This window comes from Capsicum annuum, chromosome 8 (genome assembly GCF_002878395.1).
Source record: "Capsicum annuum cultivar UCD-10X-F1 chromosome 8, UCD10Xv1.1, whole genome shotgun sequence".
NCBI classification, from domain to species: Eukaryota; Viridiplantae; Streptophyta; class Magnoliopsida; order Solanales; family Solanaceae; genus Capsicum; species Capsicum annuum.
This window is the reverse complement of record NC_061118.1, coordinates 141181215-141203837: the sequence shown is the minus strand read 5'-3', so window position 1 is coordinate 141203837 and position 22623 is coordinate 141181215.

The window sequence follows — 22623 nt, the reverse complement described above, 5'->3', positions numbered from 1 at the left end:
GACTCGACAAGATCAAGAAAGTTCTCCTGATGTAGTTACTGGTACGTTACAGATCTTTTATGTACATGTTTATGCTTTGCTAGATCCAGGAGATTCCTTGTCTTTTGTTACTCCTTATATAACAGTTGATTTTGAAACCAGTCTCGAAATTCTAGCAGAGCCTTTCTCAGTCTATACCCCAGTAGGTAAAACCATCATAGCTCAGCAGGTATATAGGAACTGCCCAGTTATAATATTTCAAAAAGTCACTTCAGCAGACTTAGTCGAAATAGAGATGACTAATTTTGGTGTCATTCTTAGCATGGATTGGCTTAATTCCTGCTATGCCACAGTCGACTACAAAAATAGAATAGTTCAGTTTCAGTTCCTGAATAAACCCATCCTAGAGTGGAAGGTAGTGTGTTCACTTTTAGTGGTCAGCTTATTTCCTACCTTTGAGCAAGGAAATTGATATCTAAGAGATGTGTTTATCATCTAGTTCATGTTAGAGATTCCAGTTCCAAGGCTCCCAATCTCGAATCAGTCCCAGTAGTGAATGAATATTCAGATGCCTTTCCCAAAGATCTTTCAGGAATTCCTCCCAAAAGGGAAATAGACTTGGGTATTGATCTTCTTTCAGACACTCAACCTATCTCTATTTCTCCATATAGAATGGCACCAGCAGAACTCAAGGAACTGAAAGAGTATTTGAAGAATCTCTTAGATAAGGGATTCATCAGACCCAGCATTTCCCCGTAGGGTGCACCAGTCTTATTCGTGCGTAATAAAGATAGTTCACTCAGAATGTGTATAGATTACTGTCAACTTAATAAGGTTATGGTCAATAAAAAGTATCCTTTTCCCAGAATTGATAAGTTGTTTGACCAACTTTAGGGTGCCAGTTATTTCTCTAAGATAGACCTCAGATCCGGCTATCATCAGCTCAGAATTAGAGAATGTGACATCCCAAAAACAGCTTTCCATACGCGGTATGGTCACTTCAAATTTTTAGTTATGTCATTTGGTCTTACCAATGCCCCAGCCGCTTTCATGGACTTGATGAACCGCGTGTTCAATTAGTACTTCGACATGTTCATCATAGTCTTCATAGATGATATTCTGGTCTATTCCCGTACTGAGCGCGATCATGCAGACCATCTCAGAATAGTACTCCAGACTCTCAGAAATCATCAGTTATTCGCCAAATTTAGTAAGTGAGAATTTTGGCTAAGATCAGTAGAATTCCTTGGCCATATTATTTTTGGTGATGGCATTAGAGTAGATCTTCAAAAAACCAAAGCAGTAAGAAACTAGCCTTATCCTGTTTCTCCATCAGATATCAGGAGTTTCTTGGGTTGGCTAGCTATTACAGATGGTTTGTTGAAGGATTTTATTCTATTGCATCTCCTATGTACAAATTGACTCAAAAGAAAGTTAAGTTTTAGTGGTCAAATTCATGTGAAAAGAGTTTTCAAGAATTAAAGACTCGACTTACCTCAGCTCCAGTTCTAGCATTACCAGACCATTCAGACGGTTTTGTAGTATATTGTGATGCATCCAGAGTGGGTTTAGGTTGTGTCCTCATGCATCATGGTAAGGTCATAACTTACGCCTCCAGACAGCTTAAACCCCATAAGAAGAAATATCCTACGCATGACCTTGAGTTAACAGCTATAGTCTTTGCCTTAAAGATTTGGAGGCATTATCCCTATGGAGTTTATGTAGATGTCTTCACAAATCATAAGAGCCTTCAGTATGTATTTTCTAAAATAGATCTTAATATTTGTTAGAGAAGGTGGTTAGAGCTCTTAAAAGATTATGACATAGTGTCCTCTATCATCCGGGCAAGGCCAACGTAGTGGCCGACGCTCTTAGTAGACTATCCATGGGTAGTATTTCACATGTTGATAATAGTAAGAAAAAGTTAGTCCAGGAAGTCCACCAGCTTTCCAGACTAGGCGTTCGCTTAGTCGACTCTTCAGAGGGCAGTGTATGTGTTTAGAGTAGTTCAGAATTATCTCTAGTTTCCGAGGTAAAAGAAAAGAAAGATAAGGATCCTAGCCTTGTCAAGCAGAAAGAGTTAGTTCAGAATCATAAAATAGAGGTTTTCTCCCAAGGGGGAGATGGTGTTCTTCATTGTCAGGGTCATCTTTGTGTTCTAGACGTAGATGACATAAGACGGTGAATTCTTGCAGAAGCATATGGTTCGCGCAACTCTATTTATCCAGGGGCCACAAAGATGTACCGCGACTTGTGGAAAATCTATTGGTAGAGTGGGATGAAAAGAGATATTGTAGAGTTTGTGGCTAGTGCTCTATATGTCAGTAAATTAAGATATCAGAAGCCTAGTAGTCCTATGCAGGAGTTCAGCATTCCTACTTGGAAGTAGGAAGTTGTGATCATGGACTTCGTGATGGGTTTGCCTCGAACTTGTCGTCAGCATCATTCTGTCTGGGTCATTATAGACAGAACGACCAAATCAACTCTTTTTATTCCAGTTCATACCTCTTATTCAGTCGAGGATTACGCCAAGCTCTATATTAAGGAGCTAGTCAGATTGCACGATGTTTCATTGACTATCATCTCAAACATAGGTACCCAGTTTACCTCTCATTTTTGGAAAGAATTCTAAAAGGGTCTTGGTACCTAAGTTCATCTCAGTACAACCTTTCATCCTCAGACAAATGGTCAAGCAGAAAGGACCATTCAGGTGTTAGAAGATATGCTAAGGGCGTGTGCAATTATTTTCAAGGGAAGTTGGGATGATCACTTGCCTTTGATTGAGTTTGCATACAACAACAGCTATCATCCCAGTATTCAGATGGCTCCATTCGAAGCTCTCTATGGTAGAAAATATAGATCTCTAATCGGTTGGTTCGAAGTTAGTAAGGCGTCAGTCATAGGGCCTGACTTGGTATTCGACGCCTTAGAGAAATTTTAGTTAATTAGAGAAAGACTTCGGGCTGCTCAAAGCCGACAGAAATCTTATGAAGATGTTTGTAGAAAGGATCTCGAGTTTGAGATTAGTGACTATGTCTACCTCACGATTTCTCCCATGAAGGGAGTGAAGAGATTCAGCAAGAAGGGAAAACTCAGTCCCCGATATGTCGGTCCCTTCAAGATTCTCAGTTGATTCAGCAAGGTAGCTTATGAGCTCGAATTTCCTTCAGCTCTAGCCTCATTTCATCCAGTCTTTCATGTCTCCTTGCTCAAGAAGTGCATAGGTGACCCATCAGTCATAGTCCACATTCAGAGCATCGATGTTTAGAGCAACCTCTCTTATGAAGAGATTCCAGTTGAAATCTTAGACTATCATACTCATAGATTGAGGAACAAAGAAGTCCCTCTAGTTAAAGTTCTTTGGAAAAATCATTCCGTCGAGGGAGCTACTTGGAAAATAGAAGCAGATATGCATACGAAGTATCCTCACTCTTCCTCGCCAACTCAGATCAAGCTCAAGGTAACAGTTCTCCTTAAGCTTACTCAGTTTCATGATTAGTGTGTATCACTAACTTAGTATTCAGTCTCATGCTCATGTTCCCATGATAAGCTTGGTATCAAGTACCATTGCATATTCAGTCATGCATTCATGTATCGGATCAGTTATATAGTTATACATTAGACATGTATTCTCATTATGAGTAAACTTAGTTCTTTAGAACTTTCAGTTATGCATTTATGAATTAGTTACGCATGCATCAGATATGCATGTTCAATATGTTATGTTCAGCTTATCAGTCACGTCCGTCGTGAGAGCATGTTCCAGTTATTCATGTTTAGTTTATTGTTTCCCCTCTCAGTCAGTCTCATTCGAGGATGAATATTCTCAAGGGGGAGATATTGTAATACCCGTGCTTTTTCTTAGCTTGAAAATCATCTCAAGGATGTTAGAACTTTCTTTGAAATAAGAATTCATTCTTAAAAATGTGGTATTATCATAATTTTCACTTTCTATCATGTGGGAAATTGAATAAGCTTTTCATCGATATATAATTCGCCCAAATCCGACATTCAAGCGAAGAGTTAGAGCCTTTTTAGTGAGATAGTGTTTGACCTAACCTTCAGTGCGTCGCGGAGATAGCTCAAATGGCAATTGGAAAATTCCAGTGTTGCTCCATGATACTGGCGTATCGCGCCAGTCTTTCAGGTCGTAGACAAGGTGGAAACGTGATAGCTCCATGTCGCGCCACCATGCAATTTCCCATTTGTCAATTTCCAGTGATACGATGCGATAACGTCGCGTCGCACCAAGGGCCCAACTCAGGAAATTTTACTAAAAATTTAATGACGTGTCCAGGGTTAAAAGGGTAAACTTCCTACCCCTATATAATCCCTTTAACATGTGATTCAACAACTTTTCACCCAAAACATATTAGTTTCTCTCAAGTTTATCTCAAGAACAAACTAGGATTTCTATTGGGGATTCAAACTCAAGAAGGTTTCACCATCAATCTTCACGAAATCACGATCTAAGGTATGCATAGTGTTCATTCATAAACTCCTTTGATCCATGAAGCCCAAGAATCCCTTTTAACTACAAGTTATAGATTTTCTTCATGTTTTCATACTTTGTATGTTCTCTTTCATGTTGATAAATGAGGAATTGACTTCCATTCCATGATTTGATGATAAATTCCATGTGGGTTGATTAGTATAGATAAAGATTTATGAAATCCCCTGACTAAAACCTTGTATGATGGAATTGGAATTGGAACATGATGTTTAATTGTTGTATAATGTGCTTTACATGTACTATGCCTACAATATGTTTGATTAAATGCCTAGATAAAGGAAAATTGTCTAACTAGCATGATATCATGAAATCCCCATGTATGTACAAGCTTATTCCTATTACATGTTTGATGAAAGGCTCCTATGAATGTAGTATGTATTATGATGTTAGTCAAGTCTTTAAGTAAATCATGCTATGTCAGTTTCCTTCTATTGAGTCCTGGGGGTACTTGTACCCAAAATATTAGCTGTGTGCCTAGAGCCATGTCATGTATTCACGATACTCTCAGTCAAGCTATGAACTCTTAGACTTCAGATAGTCTTATGACTCCGAAAAAATCTCCATGATCTCATGACTCAGTCAGTTGTCAGATATCAGTAGTACTCCATCAGTCATGGAAATTTAGTAACTTAGTCCATGCTCAGTTGAGTTCAGTAAATCATGTTTAGTGTCCATTTAGGTCGGAGTAGGAATTAGCACCGAGTGAACCCAATGATGGGGACTCACTTGTTATACGAGGGTGTGATTCCTAGAAGCAATTCTTGCATTCCAGAACTATGTATCCAACATAGGTTGAGACATCGTAGCCTGCTATATAAGGGTAGATGAGATGACTTAACCTATTATGCGAGGGTTTCCACCATTCTTGCTAGAGTTACCTATTATATGAGGGTTACTCACATGTTGTCCTTACCAGTGGCGTGGTATTGACACCCTTCCAATCAGGGCATAGATTAGACCCCAGCTCAGCTATTATAGTATATTTGAGGCATGTCGATTAGCTACTACTTCCCACAGTTTCATGTTACAGAATCAGGACTGTCAGATATAGTCAACTCAGTTACAGTACGAAACTTAGATAGTTCCATCAGATTTAGGACTGTCAGTTACAGTCACCCACGTTACCAGTTATACTCAGATACAGTCACCCATGTTGTCAGCATTATTCAGATATAGTCTTTCATGTTATTAGTCATATCAGTTACTAGCATGTCACATTATCAGTATACAGACACAAAAATCATGAAATCACATTGTCAGTTATAGTTACGTATTTATGCATATATTCTCACGTTCATGTTAGATAGTCAGTTAGCATTATTCATGCATACAAACCCTTATATATATCCCACCTCACATGTATACTCGGTACAAATGTACTAATGCATTCGCGCTATGGTACTTTCTTTTTATTTTACACCATAGGTTCAGAGACACGAGTTCCAGATCAGCAGTAGATTCAAGATTCAACAGTCAGAGCAGAAGCGAGTCCTCATCCTTTGAGGACATAATAATTTGCTATTATCTCATTGATTAGATTATTAGATGGATTTAGTTGGGGACATTTCCCATTAACTCCTTATTCAGATTCTTCAGGCAGTAGAGGCTTTCAGACTAGATGCAGACTAGATATAGACTATCATGTTTTATACTTCAGTTTTGTTTTGGGTATTTTATTACCCCACACAGATGTTACGTTATTCAGTTATGTTCATGATTGAACCTTATGTCCTTTAAGTGCATGTTTCCGCATTATTATGTTATCTTATGCAGTATACAGGTAAAGATATCAGTCATGGGTTTGCTTATGGTCCTTCGGGGTCATGAGCACCGTGTAGCATTCTGGTTCAGTAAATTAGTTCGGTACAAATATATGCCCAGATCTACCAAGAAGTTTATTAACATTTAAAGAAATAACTGAAAAGGAAATAATAATAGGAGTTTGAAAAATAAAAATAGAATTTGAAATAAAGGAAGATATGAAAAAAACAGACATAATATTAGGGATAAAATGGTTAGAACAAGTAAAACCCTACATATAGAACACACACAATTAACCATAACCTACAATAAGGAAAAATTATTAATAAAAAGAACATTAACATGAAAATATATGTACTTATGAAAATAATAGTAGAAGGATGTTATAACAGATATTATACACCTATGATTGAAACAGGAGAAGAAGTCAACTTATGTAGATATAACTGTTTACCAGAAGAAAAATAGGATAAGCTAAAAACACCAATAGTAGTCAAAGGATTTGATAATGAAGGAAAATTAATTACCTATAAAGCTAGAAATGTAATAACACAAGTATGAGATAAGATATTAACAATAGAAGAGATCTATAATTATGAACTAACATCAAAAGATATGCTTTTAGGAATACCGTTTTTAGATAAACTATACCCACATATAATAACTAAAACACACTGGTGGTTTACAACACCATGTAAACAAAAGGTAAGAGAAAAAAGAGTTATTAATAAAATAAGAAAGAAAACTGATTGGACAAAAGGAAGTGAAAAAATCACACAAAAATTAGAAAATATAAAAAACACTGAAGACACAATAGAACTAGTTATATTTTCAATAAGTAAAGAAGAAATAACTATATTTTCAATAGATAAGGTAGAAATAATAAAGAAAAAATTAAGACAACTATACAATGAAGATCCATTAAAAGGATGTGGAAAACATAAGACTGAAAGAATTGAGCTAATTGATAAAAAATAGTATAATAACCCAAAAACCATTAACATATAACTTTGATGATTTAAAAGAATTTGAAATGCATATAGATGAATTATCAGAAAAACAATACATACAAAAAAGTAATAGTAAACACAATAGCACAACATTTATAGTAAATAAACACAGAGAACAAAAAAGAGGAAAATGTAGAATGGTTATTGATTATAGAAACCTAAATGCAAAAACTATGACATATAATTATCCAATACCAAATAAGATATTAAAAATAAGACAGACACAAGGATGTAACTATTTTAGTAAGTTCGATTATAAATCAGGATTTTACCACTTAAAGCTAGAAGAAGAAACTAAAAAATTAACTGCATTTACAGTACCACAAGGATTTTACGAATGGAATTTATTACCATTTGGATATAAAAATGTACCAGGTAGATATCAACATTTTATGTATACCTATTTCAAACAGTTACCTAATTGTATAGTATATATAGACGATATATTATTATATACAAAAACTAAAGAGGAACATTTAAAATTACTAGAACAATTTGCAAGTATAATAGAAAATTCAGGAATAAGTTTAAGTGAAAAGAAAACTGAAATTATGAAAAATCAGATAGAGTTTTTGGGAATATAAATAGATAAAAAGTGGAGTAAAAATGCAACAACACATAGTACAAAAATAATAAATTCAAAAGAAGAATTAGATACAAAAAAATAAATTACAATCATTTTTAGGATTAGTAAACCAAGTAAGAGAATATATATCAAAATTATCAGAAAACCTAAAGCCATTACAGAAAAAAATTTAAAAAGGATGTAGAGTATAATTATAACGAAGAAGATAAAAAACAAGTTCAGAAAATAAAAATACTTTGTAAAGAGTTACCAAAATTACAATTTTCAGACGAAAATAAAAAATTTACATATATAGTAGAAGTAGATGCAAGTGAATACAATTATGGAGGAGTACTTAAATATAGATATGAAGAAGAAAAATTAGAACATCATTGTAGATACTACTCAGGAACGTTTAATGAAACAGAAATAAAATGATAAATAAATAGAAAAAATTTTGTTTATTATACAAATGTTTATTAGCATTTGAGCCATATATTGTATATAACAAATTTATTGTACGAACAAATAATACACAGGTACGATGGTGGTTAACAAGAAAAATACAAAATTCAGTTATAATGAAGGAAATTCGGAGATTAGCATTGAATATATTAAATTTTACGTTTACAATTGAAGTAATCGTATGGACTGCGTACATCTTACCCCCCCTCCCCCCCAGACCCCACTAGGTGGGAATACACTGGGTTTGTTGTTGTTGTTGTACAATTGAAGTAATCAGTACTAACAAAAATGTTATTGCAGATTACATATCAAGACATAGCTACACATACTGATAACTAGATATTGCAAATTAATAGGACACAAATATCTAGACCACCTATGCTCAAAATTCCATGGAGAAAATAATGTGATTCCAGAAGTTCAACTAGAATAAAAGAAGATAAGAACGCCACCAGGAAGATAGAAAAAAGATAAAAAGCAACAGAACAATGGAGGAATAAAGACAAAAGACAAAGTGACAAGATAATAAAAGCTATGAAAATGACATGTATAGCTTTTTAACTTTGGATACGTAAATTATTTGTATAACTTTTTGACTTTTTGGCAAAGACCATTAATTAGTTTTATCTTTTTAGGACTTTTTGTAAAAAATAGTCTTTCTACTTTTGAAAAAGTAGGATAGGTGTAAAGACTTTTTGTAAAGTAGGAATATTATATAGTTTATGTGTAAATTAGGAATAGTGAAAATAGTTTATGCATTTTCATCTTTTTAAGATTATAAATAGGTAAGCCATACGGCAAATCTAAGGCAAGACTTTCATGTGTTGAAAACAAGCCTTCTCTCTTGTACACAAAAAACTTTTGAATATTTAATAAAAACAGATATATTTCTAAGGAAAAGCTATGGATGAGCAAAGCACAGATTTATCAAATCTACCAGAACAGGTATTTTCATTCACAATTATGAATAGCTAAATTCATAAATCCTGACAATCAAGATATAATAAAATAAGCTCATGTTAGTTACTTTATAGTAGAATTATTCAAAGAATAGCATGTTAAGAAGTTTATTGGGAAAGTGGAAAGGGAGAAAAATTTCCAAGAACTATCCCATCCTAAAGGTGAAACTGGTGAGGCAAAGAAGCTGTGATAGGGGAGTAACCAGAGTAGAGGCATTGTTTAGGGAAAAAGTATCCAGATTACCATGGTAGTAGTGATCGAAGAATATGTTATTTAAGAATAATCTAGTATATAGTGATCTAAGATGACCATATTTTGTTATGTATATGATTGGAGGGAATATTTTGAAAATAGCATCACATGAAGAATGGATATTTACTTATCTGATGAAATGATAGATAAATTTAAAATACTTGTTTTGTATATACTTAAGGATATAGAAATAGTAGATATAAGAAAAATTATATACGAAAAGGTATTTCATTTTAATGAAGAGTTATTAAGTTCTATAGAAAACTTACACATATATAATGATAGCTACTGCTCATATTTAGATAATTATTATTCAGACGGATATTATAAGGATTAAAAAATGATAGAATATATTAGAAGAGTTAGAGAAAAACAAAGTTGGCTATATGAAGAAATTAATTACAGGAATCAGCTTAAAAAAGAAAAAAAACAATTAGAAGAAAGATTATTTAGAATAAAATTAACCTTAGAAAAAGGAGATACAAATGATAATTTATATAATATTATACATGAACAACAAATGTTAATAAATCATATAGATAACATAGAATCACATATTAGATATAGTACGATTAGAATAAGTTATTACATAGAATTTTGTAAAATTACAACTACTATAGGATAAAATGCCAAACAATGAATACTTAGAATATTGGAGAAAAGATATGGAGCAAATAAGATTAAAAAAAATACTTATGAAAAAAGAATTTACTTGACTACATAAAAACTAGAGATATGGAACATATAGTAGATATGTTATTTATCAGAGCTAAGTTAAGTTACCGGCACTATCCGCACCCCCCTACAATTGGTATCAAAGCTATGTTATTTAAAAAATGTACAAGTAGGTATGTGTTAATTATGAGAAATGTTATAAATATTAACTTAATTGTTAATATTATTAATTACGTTATCTTGGTAACTATGTTGTTATTTATTTGTTAAATATGAGAAGACCATTTAAAAATACACAAGCTTTTAGAGAAATTAAAGAAATTTTAACTAGTTACAATCCAGAATATAAGAAGTTAAATAAAACAAAAGAAAACCCCCATAGATTAGCTTACTTAATTACCTTAATATCTAGCAATGAGGTAAAATTAATAATTTATTTAAAATCTAGAAGAATGCAATACATACCACCTAATTATAATAAAATCAGATTTCGGTATCCATCAAAATATTATAAATATTGTATAGATGAATAACACAACAAAATCACAAAAATATACAGAACTAAAACAAATAATATCTGAAAAATGAAAAGAATTAAAAATAAGAAAAGAAAGACTACAATATAACATGATTGTTGGAGTATGCCAAAAATCAATAAAAGCACAAAAGGAAGAAATATCATATCTAGAATCACAAATAGATAATCTAGAATACATATATCAACATGATCTATACTCTATCAAGTAGAAAAAATGAACAAAGAAGAATTTATAATAGATGAAAAAACATATGAAAATCATGAAAGATAAAGATAAAAATAGTATTTTCTAATTTAGGAAGAAGATATAAGAAAATAAGTGAATATTTTTACTTAATGTTAGAAAAAAAAATTAAAATTAGAAGATAAATTAACAGCCATGGTAAGAATAGCAAAAGCAAAAAAAGAAATAGGAAGAAAAAAAAGAAATAGATAAAATAAAACAACAGACTACAGAAGAAATACGAAAAATAGAAGAAACTAAAAATAATAGGATTGCCGAATTAGAAAAAGAACTGCAAATGCTAAAAGAACTATATGAAGAAAGACAAAAAGAAAAAGAAGAAAAAAATAAAGAACAAAAATTATTAATTGAGATAAATCAATTTAAAGAAAAATTAGAAAATAAAGAATTAGAAACTAATGAAATAGAAATCAATACAGTAGATGCTGAAGAAACAGATAATTATGATTCGAAAGATAGTGAAACATATACAGAAATCTTAACAAATATAGAAAAGCTAGAAATTAATGAAAAAAAAGAAGTAATTAATAAAGAAAGCTTAGAAAAAACAAACATGGAAATAAACACTCTTGATAAAAAGAGATGATGAAAAATAATACCTAGTACATCAAAAATAAGAAAACCTACATATTATTATAAAGATAAGTTTAAAAGATAGAACCTAAAGGATGGATATAATAAATGGACACCAAAACAAATAATTAATAAAAATTACTCCCTCCGTCCCATTTTATGTGTCGCCATTTGACCGGGCACGGAGTTTAAGAAATAAGGGAAGACTTGGTGATGTTTGCCGAATTGCCCTTTATAAAAAAATGTGCTATTAACTTTTTTTAATTAGGTGGGACCAATAAGGGTAAAAGTGGAATTGTGTCTTTAAATAGTTACCAAATAAAGAAAGATGACATTCTTTTTGGGATGGACCAAAAAGAAAATGATGACACATAAAATGGGACGGAGGGAGTATAACTTCTTAGACTTAGACTGTGTAATAGATGTAGATAAAACCATAGAATTATGGATAGGATATATAACAAAACAATTATTAGACAATGGTATAAATGTAACAGATACACTAGAATATATAGAAAGGACACTAATAGAAACAACAAAATTATGGTTTTTAAATTTAACTGAAGATAGTAAAACGGTATTAAGGGTTGATAAAAAAATGGAAGGAACAACAGTAACTAAACTAACACATATAGACATATTGAACAAATATAAAATAGCTATAAGAGATAAATTTAGCAGTATGACAAAAGAAGAAGTAGAACAAAACAAAGAAAAAGATACAAATAGGAATTTAATGTTAAAACTAGCAATATGTATTATGTGCTTTATAGATGAATGTACGTGTGCATTTAAAGAATACTATTATAAGGGAGCATATAATATCGAAGAAACTAAATAAGTAAGAAGATTATATTTTAGTAAATTACCTGAACCATTAGTTCAAAAATAATAAAGAGTTGGGATGAAGCAAAAATAGTAGATACCTTAGGAGCAAGAATAAAATTTCTACAACAATGGTATAGAAATCTATGTGAAAAATACAGAGAAAAAATAAGAATGGAAAAAAATTAATAAAAAATTTAGCATGTTGCATGGATAAAATAGCATCTCAATTTGGATGTGAAGAAAAATATTATAAGAAAAGGAAAAGACATATCAAATATAAGAAGTACAGAAAGTCAAAATATAAGTATAAGAAACCAAGAAAAAGATATTATGTAAAAAATTATAAATATAAAAGAACATATAGGAGAAAGAAATCTATAAAAGAATGTACTTGTTATAATTGTGGAAAACTAGGACATTTAACTAGAGATTGTGAAATGCCTAAAGATCCAAAAAAGAAACAAATATCATAAATAAAGATAAAAAATGCAGAATATATGCTAATAGATTATATAGATTAAAAATTAGAAAGCGACGATAGTATATATGAAATTTCAGAAAATGAAACAAATAATGAAATAGTGCAACACCCCAATTTTCTGAACCGGAATGCTACACGGTGCTTATGACCCCGAAGGATCACAAGCTAATCCATGACTAATATCTGTACCTGTACACTGCATAATATACATGTAAAATACTAAAAACATAAACAATAGGCTATAAGGTTCAACAGAATAAAATATCTGACGAATTATAACATCCATATAGGGTAACAGATACCCAAAATAACTGAAGTTTGAAACAAATCTTAACTAAATTTGAAAGCCTCTAAATACTGTCTACGTAAGGAATTGAAGGAATATGTCTCCAACTAACTCCATAAACTGAAAGATAACCGAAGAATATAAATAAAGTCAAATCATATCGTCCTCAAATGAAGAGGACTCACTGCAACTCTGTATACTGAAATGAGACTGCTACTGCTGATCTGAAACTCGTGGATTTGAACCTATGGTGTAACATAAAAGAAAGCACCATAGCACAAATGCGTTAGTACAACTGAAAGTACTGAGTATACGAGTGAGGCAGGCTATATGCAAAAGGTCTTACGTGTATGAGCAGTGTTAACTGAATGACTAATATGAACATGAGAGTGCAAACATGCATACATAATAACTACGATTATGAATACGTGATATCTAGATCTGTATACTGATACATGGTTTATTGATATCTAACATGACTAATACTAGGATTTCTTATAACATGGATGACTGTGTCTGACAGTCCTGAATCTGATAGAACTACCTTAGTTCTGTACTATAATTAACTTAACTATATCTGACAGTCTTGGTATACTAAAATCTAAAGAACTATCTGAGTTCTTTTATTAAAACTGAGACTGAAACTGTGGGAGGTAGTTGTTTAACCAACATGCCCCAAACGCGCTATAATAGCTGAGCTGGGGTCCAATCTGTGCCCTGGTTAGAAGGGTGTCATTTCTACACCACTGGTAAGGACAAGCTATGAGTGACCCTAATCTGACAGGTTAAGATGTCTCAATCTATGCTGGCTATGTAGTTATAGAACACCAGGATGACTGCTAAGAATCATACCCTTATTTGGCAGGTCAGTTTCCATCCTCGGGTTCACTCGGTGCTAACTTCTACTCACATCTGAAGAGATTAAACATAATTAACTGAATGTACATGGACTGAGTAACTGACTTCTATTGACTGACGGAATAGTATTATTATATGAGAATTAACTGAGATCATGAGATTCCTGAGATTTCCTGAGTCACATGACTGTCTAAGTTCTATAAATCATGGCTTGACTGAGAGTATCGTGATAACATGACATGGCTCTAGGAATACAACTATATTTTCTGGGTACAAGTACCCCCAGGACTCCATGGAAGGAATCTGACACACATGACTGACTTGATCATAAGAATAGAGTCCACAATTCACAATATCATAAGTATACTACACTTGGTTCTCGACATCTTATACATGGAAGGGGATGCGCACAACATATATATACTTGCGTTGTTTCAATATCATGCTCATCCATATCACAACAATAATACACAATAATAACATAGAGTTCATGTGGAGTCATAAAGAATAGATCATAGGCTTCTCATTTAAGCACTATTAAGCCATAAAAACATGGATTCTATCATTCTTGGCATTTTATCAAACACCTTACATGCACAACTTTGGGCATAGGTGTACTTATCAATTTGACAATCTTAATCCATCCTAAATTCATGGGTTTTAACTAACCTACTCAAATGTTTCATAAAAAACACATCAAGATACAACCTTGAATTCAAACAACAATCATCAACATGAATATAGTAATAACACAACAAGAAAATCACATTTATAATTTAAAACATGATTCTTAAGCTCCATGGATGAAAGGGATCCATGGATGAACACTACACATACCTTAGTGATTGAATATTGAAAGAGATCTAATGTTTCTGAAGGTTCTTGAAGAAATCCTTAGGCTTGCTCTTGATTTTTCTTGACTAGGGTTTAACCCCTTTGGGAGAGAATGTTCTTGTTCTTGTGGAGATGATCTTGAGAGGAAACCCTAATCTTGTGGTTGAGAGTGTATGAGAAAGCTTTTTGAGATATTTTACTAAAAAGAATGGAAGATAATACACTTTTTAGGGTTATAAGTAGTGGAAAGTAAAGAAAAAGACCAAAATACCCTTTCAAAAACGTCCCTCAATTGTTGGAAAAAATAGCTGACAACATTCGTGACAAGTCGTCAAGCTGGTGATAAGTCGTCACTAAATATGTCACAAAAAGGTGAAATCTTGATTTTCTGGTTAAGGTTGGCGACATTAGTGATAGGCCATCACGAGCGTGACGACTTATCATAAAATTTCGTCATTGGGGGTGGAAATCTGCCCAGGGCTGACGACATTGGTGATAAGTCGTCACGCTTGTGACAGCTTTTCATGAATGTCGTCACTCAATTTCCCAGCCTGACATGCTGGAGTAAAATGGGCATAACTCCTTGTTCCTATATCGGATTTAGGCGAAATTGGTATCGTTCGAAATATAATTCAATTATATATATTTTGGTGGGTCATGAGCTCTGAAATTCATAGTATAACAAGAGATATACTCATTTGAAGTTGACTATACCAATATCCTTCTTAAGAATTCAATCGGTAAGGAAATATTTTGATTCGTTAATTAACTAGGACACTTTTGAGGACTTAATATGAATAAAACTTGATCATAAAAATACCAAAGCACTAAAAATTTATTACTCATGAGTTTGAAGCATGATCCTAAAATGTCTGAACTTTTGGGGCATACAATATCTCCTCCTTGGGAACATTCATCCTCGAATGGGACTGAATAAGATGAGATTAGTAGTGTACTGGCCTTACTTAAGGGATGCAATATCTAAAATATGATGATATGACTAACCTAAATGATAAGTTGAATATATCTGAACATACTAAACATGCATATCTGATCCATAACTGACAAGCTAAACTCATGCATATCTGATGTATGATTATGTGACTGAACTGTTACTTTATGCATGACCGAATGCGATGATATTTAGTACCAAATTCATAAATAGAATCCTGAACATAAAACTAAATAATCTTAAGGAGAACTATTACCTTGAGCTTGATCTGAATTTGAGGAGAAGAGGTGAGGATACTTGGTAGGCATATCTGCTTCTGCTTCCCAAGTAGCTCCCTTAACGGACTGGTTCCACCAAAGATCTTTGACTAGAGGGACTTCTTTATTCCTTAGTCTACGAGTCTGATAGTCTAGAATTTTGACCGAAATCTCTTCATAAGAGAGGCTGTTCTGGATATCCATGCTATGAGTAGGGACTACAACTGAAGGGTTACCTATGCATTTCTTGAGAAAAGAGACATGGAATACTGGATGAATTAAAGCTAGATCTGGAGGCAATTCGAGCTCATAATCTACCTTGCCCAAGTGACTGAGAATTTTGAAAGGACCAACATATCGGGGAATGAACTTTTCCTTTTTGTCAAATCTCTTCACCCCTTCACAGGAGAGATCTTAAGATAGACAAAATCATCAACCACAAATTCTAGATCCTTTCTTCGAATGTCTGCATAAGACTTCTGTCGGCTCTGAGCATCCTGAAGTCTTTCTCTAATTAACTGAACCTTCTCTAAGGCATCAAATACTAAGTCAGGCCCTATGAATAAGGCTTAACTAACTTCGAACCAACTGATTGGAGATATGCACCTCTTACTATAGAAAGATTTGAATGGAGCCATCTGAATACAGGAATGATAGCTATTATTATATGCAAACTTAATCAAATTCAAATGGTCATCCCAATTTCCCTTGAAATCAATTGCACACACCCTTAACATATCTTGTAGAGTCTGAATGGTCCTTTCTACTTGACCATCTATCTGAGGATGAAAAGTTGTACTGAGATGAACTTAGGTACCATGACCCTTTTGGAATGCTTTCCAGAAGTGAGAGATGAACTGGGTACCTCTGTCTGAGATAATAGATAGTGGAACACCGTGTAATCTGACCAACTCCCTGATGAAGAGTTTGGTGTAATCCTCAGCTGAAAAAGAGGTATGAACTGGAAGCAAATAAGCTGATTTGGTCATCCTGTCTATAATGACCCAAACTGAATCGTGTTGATGACGAGTTTGAGGAAAACCCATCATGAAGTCCATGTTCACTTCTTCCCACTTCCAAGTAGGAATAGTGAACTACTGCATGGAACCAATAGGCTTCTAATGCTCTATCTTAACTTGCTGACATGTAGAGCACTTAGCTATAAAAACTGCAACATCTCTCTTCATCCCACTCCACCAATAGATGTCCTAAAAGTCATGGTACATCTTATTGTCCCCTGGATGAATAGAGTATCGCACACCATATGTCTCTGCAAGAACCCGCTGCCTTAAGTCAACCATATCTGGAACACAGAGAAGACCTTGACAACAAAGGAAACTATCTCTCCCTTGGGAGAAAACCTCAACCTTCTGATCTCTGATTGACTCTTTTTGCTTGACAAGGCTAGGATCCCTGTCTTACTTTTCTTTCACCTCAGAAACGAGAGATGATCCTGAACTACTCTGAATATATACACCACCCTCTAAAGAATCGACTAAGCGAACACCTAGTATAGCAAGCTGATGGATTTCCTGAGCTATCTTCTTTTTGCTATCCTCAACGTGAGAAACACTACCCATGGAGAGTCTACTGAGAGCGTCAGCCACAACATTGGCCTTTCCCGAATGGTAAAGGACACTCATATCATAATCCTTCAAGAGCTCTAACCACCATCTCTAACGAAGATTGAGATCTTTCTGGAAAGTACATACTGAAGACTTTATGATCTATGAAGACATCTACATAAACTCCGTATAGATAACTCAAGATCATGAGTAGGATAATTCTTCTAATAGGGCTTTAACTGTCTGGAAGCGTAGTCTATGACCTTACCATGCTGCATGAGGACACAACCTAGACCCACTTTGGATATATCAGAATACACTACGAATCCATCTAAACCATTTGGAAGAGCTAAAACTGGAGCTGAGGTAAGTCGAGTCTTTAACTCCTGAAAAATCTTCTCGCAAGAATCTGACCACTGAAACTTGACCTTCTTTTGAGTCAATCTGGACATAGGGGATGCAATAGAAGAAAATCCCTCAAAAAACCATCTGTAATAGCCAACCAAACCCAAGAAACTCCTAATATCTGATAGAGAGATAGGGCGAGGCCAATTTCTTATCGCTTTGGTCTTCTGAAGATCTACTCTAATGACATCGCCAGAAATAATATGGCTAAGGAATGCTACTAACCTTAGCCAAAACTTGCACTTACTGAATTTGGCGAATTGCTGGTAATCTCTGAGGGTTTGAAACACAATTCTGAGATGGTCTGCATGATCGCGCTTTGTGCAGGAATAGACCAGGATATCATCTATGAGGACTATGATGAACATGTCCAAGTACTGCTTGAACACATGGTTCATCAAGTCATAAAAGCGGCTGGGGCATTGGTAAGACCAAAGGACATGACTAGAAATTCGAAGTGACCATACCGAGTACAGAAAGCTATCTTTGGGATGTCACATTCTCTAACTCTGAGCTGATGATAGCCTGATCTGAGGTCTATCTTGGAGAAATAACTGGCACCCTGAAGTTGGTCAAACAAGTCATCTATCCTAGGAAGAGGATACTTGTTCTTGACTGTGAATTTATTGAGATGACGGTAATCAATGAACATCCTGAGAGAACCATATTTCTTACACACGAATAAGACTAGTGCACCCCATGGGGAAATATTGGGTCTAATGAATCCCTTATCTGAGAGTTTCTTCAACTGTTCTTTAGTTCTCTGAGTTCTGCTGGTACCATTCTATATGGCAGAATAGAAATAGGTTGAGTATCTAGAATAAGGTCAATGCCGAAGTCTATTTTCCCTTTCAGGAGGAATGCCTGGAAGATCTTTGGGAAATATATTTGAATACTCATTTACAACTAGGACTGATTTGAGGCTGAGAGATTCAAAACCAGAGTCTTTAACATGAACGAGATGATAAACACATCCCTTAGATATCATTTTCCTTGCCCGAAGATAGGAAATAAGCTGACCCCTGAAAGATGAAGTATTACCCTTCCACTCTAGGATGGACTCATTCGGGAACTGAAACTGAACTATCCTATTTCTGTAGTTGACTGTGGCATAACAGGAATGAAGCCAATCTATGCTGAGAATGACATCAAAATTAGTCATCTCTAACTCAAATAATCTGCTGATGTGGCTTTCTGAAATATCATAACCAGAAAGTTCTTATATACCCACCGAGCTATGATGATTTTACCCACTGGGGTAGAGACTGAAAAGGGCTCTGCTAAAATTTCAGGAATGATTACAAAATCTCCTACTATATAAGGAGTAACAAAAGACAAGGATGCACCTGGATCTAGAAAAGCATAAACATAAACATAGAAAATATGCAACGTACCAGTAACAACATCAGGAGAATTTTCATGATCCTATCAGGTCTGAAGAGCATAGAGTCGTTTTGGTCGTTGCCTACTAGTAGTACTGGAAGTGGCACCCTGCTGATTTGGGTGACCAGAATGGGCTGTGGAACGATTCTGCTGACCCTGAAGACCTGAATGCGGACACTCTTTGACCCTGTGTCCTGGCTTGCCACAACCGAAACAAACATCGCTACCAGCTCTATAGGTACCCTTGTGTTTCTTACCACAAATATGACACAGGGGGTTAGTTCTGGTACTGCTGACACAGCCCTGAGACTTAGGGCCTGGTGCCCGATCTCAGTTTCCATCTCTAAATATCGGCACTGGGGTACTGGCGGAAGAAGGAGCTGGAACTACTAGCTTAGGACAAAATTGCGAACGGTTTCCTTCTTTTAATTTGGGTTGAGCAAAACTGAAACTGGCTGACCTAGCTCTCTTGTTCTGCCCCTCCCTAGTCCTAATCTTCTACTTCTCTATTTGCTGAGCATAGTTCATGAGCCTGGCTAAAGTCATATCATTATTCAGCATCGCAGACCTACACTCATTTACCACGCTATTATTCACCCCTAAAATAAACTTGCTCATCTTAGCCCTATTATCAGCAACCACATAAGGGGCATATTTGGCTGACTGAGTAAATCTGAGAGAGTACTCTTTAACCATCATATTTTCCTGCTTGAGGTTGATAAACTCTAGAACTTTTTCCTTCCTCAGCTATTGGGGAAAGAATCTATCTAATAAAGTCGTGACAAATTTCTTCCACTCTATAGACTTGTATCCTCTAACCTCTCAGACTTCCACTGTTCGTAAAAAGTGTGAGCAACATCCTGTAATTGGTATGCGGCTAAATCGACACTCTAAAAAGAAGTAACTCCCATGATGTCTATGACCTTCTGGACTTGGTCAATAAATTCCTGGGGGTCTTCATCAGACTTAGACCTGAAGAAATATGGAGGGTTAATTTGGGTAAAGTCCTAAATCATAACTGCGGCTGAGTTGGCCACTGGATTGGCCGAAATAGCTGGTGGCCGTTCATTTTAGGCAGCCACAGACTGAGCAAGAGTGGTAAATATGATCCTGAACTCCGCATGAGAAACATGATCGCCCAAAGGTTTTTTGGGCTAAGGGGTTGACTGATTTCTTCTCTTAGGAGCCATGTTCTGAAATAAAGAAAAGAATCAGATTAGACTGAGAGACTAACTTGTGATTATGCTCACTAGAATGACATGAATACTGAAAGAGGGGAAACTATTCTTAAAACATCTCATAGCCTCTTGCACATCAATGTGGCACGCAACACACCCATGTACAAGACTCTACTAGATGCGGCTTTCAGACTTTCTAGGACTCTATTGAACCTTAGGCTCTGATACCAAGTTTGTAACACCTCGATTTTTTGAACCAAAATTCTACATGGTGCTTATGACCCCGAAGGACCACAAGCTAACCCATGACTGATATCTGTACCTATACACTGCATAATATAAATGTAAAATACAGAAAATATGAATAATAGACTATAAGGTTTAACTGAATAAAATATCTGACAAATCATAACATCCATATGGGGTAACAAGTACCCAAAAAAACTGAAGTTTGAAACAAATCTAAACTAAATTTGAAAGCCTCTAAATAGTATCTGAGTAAGGATTTGAAGGAACATGTCTCCAACTAACTCCGTAAACTGAAAGATAACCAAAGAAAATAAATGAAGTCAAATCATATCGTCCTCGAATGAAGAGGACTCACTGCAACTCTGTATACTGAAATGTGTCTGCTACTGCTGATCTGGAACTTGTGGCTCCGAACCTATGATATTTTTGACACCTAATTTTGGCCCTCCACGACTAAATTAAATCCTAAGTTTCTTCAGTTTTTAATAAACCAAAATAATTATTTCTTCCAAATAAAAAAAAACATAAAATATTTTTTGTATGTGATTTTGTCATTTAAGTAGCGATTATATACTATCATGTTCAGTTATACGGGATTATATAATTTATTACTTAAATATTTATTTTACAAAATATCGAATTTAATTAAGTCTTATCTTGAAAATAAATTCAAATGATTAAAATCTTAATTTAAATATAATTTATTCTCAAAAATAATTTATTTGGATAAATATGCATTCATTTTATTAAATCAAGAAGCTCGGGATAAAAAAAAGGTATTAATTCGTATCGAATTTTAATTTAATTTAGCGAATCTATTAGATTTGACCATAATTGAAAATTGGTCATAATTGCAATGCAATTCGTCAATTAATTTTTAATTTGGTCAAAATAAATAAATATGGCTAAATTTTAAATTCCAATTGGGGTTATATTTTAAATAACCCCAAAATTCTCAAGAACTCTCATAACTTTTACCCAATTCCCACAAAAAATAAATTCAAATTGTACTATTCCCCCCCAACTTTGTCCTTTCCTAATTTTGAAATTCAAAGATTGTACTACATTGTACTATTTCTTCCCACATTATCTTCCACCTCACCTTATCTTTAATTTTTACATTCCAAAAACCCCCCTAAATGCTTTTTCTCCCACATTGGTAGATGACAAGAAATAAATCTCTATCCTTTCCTATAAATATTTTTCTCCCACATTGGTGGAAAAGGAAAAAAAATACCCCATTCTCTCCTATAAATACTACCACTACTTTGGTAGAGAGAGGAGGGGAGAAGAAAGAAAAAAAAGGCTAGAAAGGTGAAAAAAATCCTTTTGAGCAAAAATAGTTATTTTTATTTAGTAAAAATTTTTGTTTATAAGTTGATCGGCTAATCAAAATTTTTGAGTTGCTGGCGATGTTTTTCGGTGGTGGTTGATTCCAACGAAGCTCGTAGTCTCGTTTTGCTGCCCCCAAAAAGGTAAACACACCTTTTTTTTATTCTAATTATTTTTATGTTCATGATATAAAAATGAGCTAGCAATAGTTGTATGTGCCTTTTTTTTTACTTTATTCTTTGATTATTTTGGATAAAGTTTCAATCTTTGCTTAAAAGATGTATTTATGCTTTGTTTAAACTCATTGTTATTGGATACATTTATTTTTAGTATGTAAAGTTATTTTCTTTAAGTTTAGAAGAATAGTTAATGTTGAATGTTTTGCCTTTTCACCTTATTCTTTGATTATTTGGATAAAGTTTAGATCTTATTCTTTGCGGCTAAATAAAATTATTTGGATATTTTTGACTCATGCATAGT